The sequence below is a fragment of the Rutidosis leptorrhynchoides genome, chromosome 1, assembly GCF_046630445.1.
Source record: "Rutidosis leptorrhynchoides isolate AG116_Rl617_1_P2 chromosome 1, CSIRO_AGI_Rlap_v1, whole genome shotgun sequence".
In the NCBI taxonomy this organism is placed as follows: Eukaryota; Viridiplantae; Streptophyta; class Magnoliopsida; order Asterales; family Asteraceae; genus Rutidosis; species Rutidosis leptorrhynchoides.
Genome location: NC_092333.1, coordinates 67,282,766 through 67,290,405, shown reverse-complemented (window position 1 = coordinate 67,290,405; position 7,640 = coordinate 67,282,766). Strand labels below are relative to the sequence as shown.

The window sequence follows — 7,640 nt, the reverse complement described above, 5'->3', positions numbered from 1 at the left end:
ACTTTGTAGATTCATCTTTCTTTTACTTTAACCTTGTTATTTTGTGAAAAAGATTCAAACTTTTGTTTGTAATCTTCATGCATCTTCAAGATCCAAGCTTTATGCTTCAAGATCTTCAAGAACAATTAAGATGCAAGCTTTCTAGCTTGAATCTTCATATCTTTTTGTTAGATCTAAGTTCTTTTTGCTTTGATCATGTTGTTTTGTGAAAAAGATTAAACTTTTGTTTGTAATCTTCATGTATCTTCAAGATCCAAGCTTTATGCTTCAAGATCTTCAAGAACACTTAAAGGTTCAAGCTTTCTAGCTTTACAACCTTGTAACTTGTGTGAAATGGATCCAAGCTCTCTAGCTTAGGGTTCCATCACCTCATTTGACTTAGATTGTGATTATACATGTTGAATTGATATAAAGTTTGTAGCTTTAGTTGTAATTGTGACTTGTAATTGTGTTAAGACTAAAGATATGATGTAACCTTGGTTCATCATCCATCTAAGACTCGTGAATGAGTTGTGTTCTTACTTGGTCTTAACATATTGTGTATTGATGGTGAATCTTGGTCAAAAGTGATGCTAAACCATCAACGAGTTGTACACTTGAAGCTACAAGCATCAAGGATGAGAACCGTGATGAGCATCAAGTACTAAGAACTCCACTAAAGCACCTAACCTACTATTTTTCGTATCTGATCAGACCACCTGGGCTACTGTAAAGTTGATTTTCAGTTAGTTCGTTTTGAGTAGATGATTTTCCGTTTAGACCTCGTCTTAAACCGAGTTACGGTTTAGGATCTATGGCCTTCCGAAAGTCAATACTCCTTTGTAACATTGTGCTGAAAATTCGGACCTACTCGCACTTAAACCGTTGTCACGGTCAAACGAAGTCGAGTTTGAGTCTAGAAATTTTTCAGCAACTAGAGGACTCCCATACGGAGCCATGTCTACTGATTTTGTGTCTTTTTGATTTACGTAGAGGTCATAGCAGCTGATCTAATTCAGCCTATTGTTTGACCTCTATACTTGATTAGTTTACTTTGCTTTTATGAATGATGAATGATGATGATGATGACACTTAAACTTACTTATGCACTATTTGAACTTATAAATATAACCTACTGACCTAGTAGCCTTTGATTTAGGTTGACGACCTTTCGGACCGACTTTCTACTTGCATACTTTCGTAACAACTTGTCTTGCTTATTCACTGTGAGTTATAGCATCCCTTTTTACTTTAACTATTTTGGGACTGAGAATACATGCGCTTTTTACGTTTTACATGTTAGGCACGAGTACTTAAACTTTATATGTGTGTGGGTTATACAACGGCATAAACATTCCCCTTAGCACGGTAACGTTTAGTCATTGGTTTTTGAACCGGTGAACGCGAATCTTAGATATGAATCCATAGGGTTTGACATCACCACTCGGGCTAGTCGCGCTAGCATTTAACTGGTGTTTAATACTTCGTGAACATACACACTCGCCAAGTGTACTTTCAGGGGGTTATAAACGTTAAGTCTAGTTACCGGGTGCCCACGGTTATACATATACTTTATCATACTGATTTGAATTACTGATTTGAAACGCTTGTTTGAAGCACTGAAATCTCGTGGCCTACATTACATTACTGAATACAAACAAACTATAGCTCACCAACATTCGTGTTGACTTTTTAAGCATGTATTTCTCAGGTGTTTAGATATTATTGCTTCCGCTGTTAGCCTTGCTGTTCTAGTCTCGGTGTATAGACTTGCTGTTACAGACTTGCTGTGTTAGACTTCCGCTGCATTACTTAGAGATGTCTCAAGCATGGAACTTTTACTTTGCATTCGCAACTTATGTTATTTTCAAAACAATAGCTTTGTAATGACCTTAGTATCATGTACTCATGTTAATGTTTCCTATTCATCTTTTGTAAAACGTTATCTGTTCATGAATGCAAAACTGGTTTTCAAACAGCATATAGTGTTTGACCTTGTAATGATCCTGTTGTTGATGTACCATACACGATGATTTTGTACGAGGTGTCACAGTTGGTATCAGAGCATTGGTTGTAGGGAATTAGGTTGCATTAGTGAGTCTAGACGGGACCAAGTCGGATTCACTAATAGGACTAATCTACAACTTGCTTGTTTACTTGTTTCTGCGGGACCTGCTGCTTGCTACTGTGTTATAATACTGCATGTTACTGCTTATTACTACTGCATGCTACTGCTTACTTTTATTGTTGTATGATCTTACTGCATGCTATTGCTTATCTTTACTGCCATGCGAACTTGCTGTAGGCTTATTTCCGCTATTGCATGATTACTATCTGCTTTCACATGTTACTTCTATTTAGCACTGTTGATATTATTGCCATGCTGTGTACTGTTTTAGACAACCTAGGTTGTTGTAGTGCCTGATTACATGCTTGCTTCATTTCTGCCATTCGCTATACCGACTTGGAAAACTTACCTTTCCAAGTTCAGATGTTTTTCTGAACCCTTTTTCCCACTCGTCTAGCCCTAAGGATTAGTATTGTAATCCGCCTGTTAATACCGTTCCACCGTTCCGGAGATCGAAACATTACTTCACGCAATCTAGTAGGAGTACCCCTCGGATTACACGCCCACTAAAGTTGATCCTCGGAGGAGGAGATATGTGAGGACTTGTCGGAATAACCGCACCCCGAGCTCACTCTAATTAGCCACGTACAACGTATGAACATTAGAAGGTTGTTCACTTCCCGCAAGATGACCTGTATCCCGTACGCTTTCATGATCGTCACTTATCTCCTTCATTCTTCCCTACTGCTCGATGATCTAACGACACTTCTGGACATAGATCCCCAACACTCTTAGGAATTGGAGAAGTCGGGAAGGCACTCCTTTCACAAGGTCATAGTGTCTTCTACTGATGCTCAGCCATACCCAAGGACTTGGGAGTCGCCTCGAAATATATCGTATTACTACTTGCTACATGATAATGCTAAAAACGAACATATATTTCATCGCATTATCCCTCAAGAAAGACAAGCTTTTAGTTGCAGTTGTCCTATTTACAAGGAATATTTGTTTAAAAATTAAAAGGTGAAGACAAAAGACAGATTCGACGAATTGAAGACGCAAACGACCAAAAAGCTCAAAAGTACAAAGTACAATCAAAGTGGTTCAAATTATTGATGAGAAACGTCTCAAAATTACAAGAGTACAAGATGCAAAACGCAAAGTACAAGATATTAAATTATACGAAAGGACGTTCGAAAATCCGGAACCGAGACATGAACCAGCTTTCAACGTACGACGCAACGGACCGAAAGTTACAAATTAATTATGTATATAAATATAATATAATATATAATTATTATATAAATTATATATTTATATTATATTTATATAATAAAATCCGTCGGCAAGCTAGGAGCCAAACTTGTGTGAGCTGGATTCCACAGCTCCGCACTCGCGGAGCTTATAAAGGCAAAACCCACCGCACTCGCGGAGCACACAAAAACAGTAATCTGCCTATAAAAGGCCATGCAATTAAACGAATTATTTACTTCTTTTTCTTTTCTAATATACGTAAAATATATATATATATATATATATATATATATATATATATATATATATATATATATATATATATATATATATATATATATATATATATATATATATATATATATATATATATATATATATATATATATATATATATTATAATTTTAATTTTAATTTTAATTTTAATTTTAATTTTAAATTCTAATAATAAGGGTATGTTAGCGAATGTTGTAAGGGTGTAAGTCGAAATCCTGTCCGTGTAACACTACGCTATTTTTAATCATTGTAAGTTATGTTCAACCTTTTTAATTTAATGTCTCGTAGCTAAGTTATTATTATGCTTACTTAATACCGAAGTAATCATAATGTTGGGCTAAAATACTAAAATTGGGTAATTGGGTTTTGTACCATAATTGGGGTTTGGACAAAAGAACGACACTTGTGGAAATTAGACTATGGGCTATTAATGGGCTTTATATTTGTTTAACTAAATGATAGTTTGTTAATTTTAATATAAAGATTTACAATTGGACGTACATATAAATAACCACATACACTCGATCGGACACGATGGGCGGGATATTTATATGTACGAATAATCGTTCATTTAACCGGACACGGAAATGGATTAATAGTTAATAGACTTATTAAAACAAGGGTGAAATTATGTACAAGGACACTTGGCATAATTGATAACAAAGTATTAAAACCTTTGGTTACACACAGTCGATATCCTGGTGTAATTATTAAACAAAGTATTAAGACCTTGTTACAGTTTAAGTCCCTAATTAGTTGGAATATTTGACTTCGGTTATAAGGATAATTTGACGAGGACACTCGCACTTTATATTTATGACTGATGGACTGTTGTGGACAAAAACCAGACGGACATATTAAATAATCCAGGACAAAGAACAATTAACCCATGGGAATAAACTAAAATCAACACGTCAAACATCATGATTACGGAAGTTTAAATAAGCATAATTCCTTTATTTTCATATTTAATTGCACTTCTAATTATCACATTTTTATTTATTGTCATTGTATTTAATTGCACTTTTAATTATCGCACTTTTTAATTATCGCACTTTTATTTCATCGCACTTTTATTTATTGCAATTTCATTATCGTTATTTATTTTACGCTTTAAATTAAGTCTTTTATTTATTTAATATTTTACATTAGGTTTTAACTGCGACTAAAGTTTTAAAAATCGACAAACCGGTCATTAAACGGTAAAAACCCCCTTTTTATAATAATAATATTACATATATATATTTGTATTTTTATAAGATAAAACTAATATAGCGTTAAGCTTTGTTTAAAAGATTTCCCTGTGGAACGAACCGGACTTACTAAAAACTACACTACTTTACGATTAGGTACACTGCCTATAAGTGTTGTAGCAAGGTTTAGGTATATCCATTCTATAAATAAATAAATATCTTGTGTAAAATTGTATCATATTTAATAGTATTTCCTAGTAAAATATAAGCTATTTCATATACGCCTCGCATAACATCAAGTATTTTTGGCGCCGCTGTCGGGGAACATAAACGCCGAAAGCGCAACGCTATATTTAAAAAAAAAAGTTTTTATCAAGTTCTTTTTATAAAAATATAAGTTTAAAAAAAAAAAAAACTGAACCTATAGAAATCGAACCCTTCTGAGCTGAAATTGAACCCTTCGCGACTCGCGGAGAATTTGAACTGGACCATACCGCACTCGCGGAGGTCCTCTGACAGGTCAAACCTGGTACTCATTTAATGCGAAATTAGGGTTTAATTATATTAATATTAATTAGGTTTTAATTTTAAATTAATTAGTTTTAGTTTTTATTTAATTTGTATTTTTAAGTTATATTAAGTTTTATTAAATATATAAAATAAATAGTTTTATATAAAAATAATATTTTTATAAAAATTGTACTTTTTACAACTTTTAGTATATTTTTTTATATTTTGTATCTTTTTATTCGTTTTAGTGTAATTTTTGTATTTTTCGCTCGTATTTAATTTTAAGTCATAGTTTTTGCCATAGTTATTTTTACCTCTAGATTTTTAGGCTTTGCCGTAAAATCCCTTAAGTGCTTTTTCTTTAGACTAAGATTTAGGTGCTTTAGAATTTTGCGACGCTGTTCTAAGTTTTTAGTACCTTTTTAAGATATTGCCATTTGGGATATAGTTTTTCTATTAAGCTTTAATATTTTTAGACGCAACTTTTAATTTTTAGTTTTTAGTGCCTTTTTAAGTTTAGACGCGCTACTTTCTTATTTTTATTTTTCGACGCCTTTTATTTTTCGCTTTTTTATTTTTTTCGACGTTTTTCGACGCGCTCTTTTTCTCTCTTATTTCTCGCCATTCTAGTTTTAGGACATAGAATTTTCTATCTTCTTCTCTAAAATTTCTTTAAATTACGAAAATTTATTTTAAGTGGTTAAATTGATAGACATTAAAATTTTCTGGTTCGTAGTAATAGTTGGATTTGTACGTGGACCGGGTTATTGGAGCCAAACAGTACTCAATTATATTGAGACCAAACGAATCCTGCCCCTCTGCTGCATCTTTTGGCTATTCGAAACGTGGGCAAAATAAGAAAAGTCTATTAATTGGATAACTTATATAATTTTTCTTTCTTTTTAAAAACTAATAGGATATTCAGTGAATGCACCGAGCAAAACGTTCACCACCTTTTGTACGTTCACCACCTGTAACTCGATCAAGACATCTAGCAAATATTGTCGCCGTTGATTTTTCTTTAGAATCGTCATCCAGTCGACCAAGTACTCCAATTCAAATTTCCGATAATCCATTTTTTGAACCCGACCTCACAATTGAGAATCCGGAGAATATTCAGGGATGATTCATAGATCCTGAACCACTAATCTTTTCTCCGGAACCACCAATCATTCAAACAGAGATTGTCGAGGAACGAACCATTAAATCAGAATCCTATAGTGATTCAGATTCAACAAATTCAATCATGGAGAATCTGGAACCTCTAAGTATGGAAGACCGAATGAGAGCTAAACGCACTGGCCAAGGTCACGCAATTACTCAACCAGACATTAATGCGCCAGATTATGAAATCAAAGGACAAATTCTACACATGGTAACTAATCAATGCCAATTTAGTGGTGCGCCGAAGGAAGATTCAAACGAACATCTTCGTACCTTTAATAGGATCTGCACTCTATTTAAAATAAGAGAAGTGGAGGATGAACAGATATATCTCATGTTATTTCCGTAGACTTTAAAGGGAGAAGCCAAAGATTGGTTAGAATCGTTACCTGAAGGGGCGATTGATACATGGGACGTTTTAGTTGAAAAATTTCTTAAACAATTCTTTCCGGCATCTAAAGCTGTGAGACTTCAAGGAGAAATTGTTACGTTCACACAGAAGCCAAATGAAACTCTATATGAGGCATGGACCAGATTTGAAAAGTTATTGAGAGGATGTCCGCAACATGGTTTAGACACCTGTCAAATAGTACAAATATTCTACCAAGGATGCGACATCACTACAAGGAAAGACATAGACATAGCAGCTGGTGATTCCATTATGAAGAAAACAGAAACTGATGCTTACAAAATTATTGATAACACTGCTTCCCACTCACATGAGTGGCATCAAGAAAAAGATATCGTTAGATCATCTAAAGCAGCTAGAGCCGATTCTAGCCATGACTTAGATTCCATTTCTGCAAAGATAGATGTTGTCGAGAGACGAATGGAAAAGATGACTAAAGATATTCACTCAATACGAATTAGTTGTGAGCAGTGTGGAGGACCACATTTGACAAAAGATTGTCTTAGTATTGAACTAACAATGGAACAAAGAGAGAATGTTTCATACATAAACTAAAGGCCTGGAAATAATTATCAGAATAATTATCAACCGCCAAGACCAATTTACAATCAAAACCAGAATTATAATCGAAATGTTCCATACAATAACCAACAAGGTCCTAGCAATCAATAAGTATCCAATAATACTTACAATCAGCAAAGACCTAATTTTCAAAACAAACCACCACAAATCGATGATAAAAAGCCAAATTTAGAAGATATGATGACGAAGCTAGTTGAATCTCAAA

General features: G+C 33.9%; 1 non-coding gene across 1 annotated transcript; it reads right to left on the bottom strand.

Moving 5' to 3' along the window:
* Positions 1-6,910: 6,910 nt before the first annotated feature.
* Positions 6,911-7,017, bottom strand: LOC139887171 (small nucleolar RNA R71). The gene has a single exon (XR_011773012.1). It is a non-coding gene; the product is annotated as a small nucleolar RNA R71 (small nucleolar RNA).
* Between the last annotated feature and the right edge of the window lie 623 nt (positions 7,018-7,640).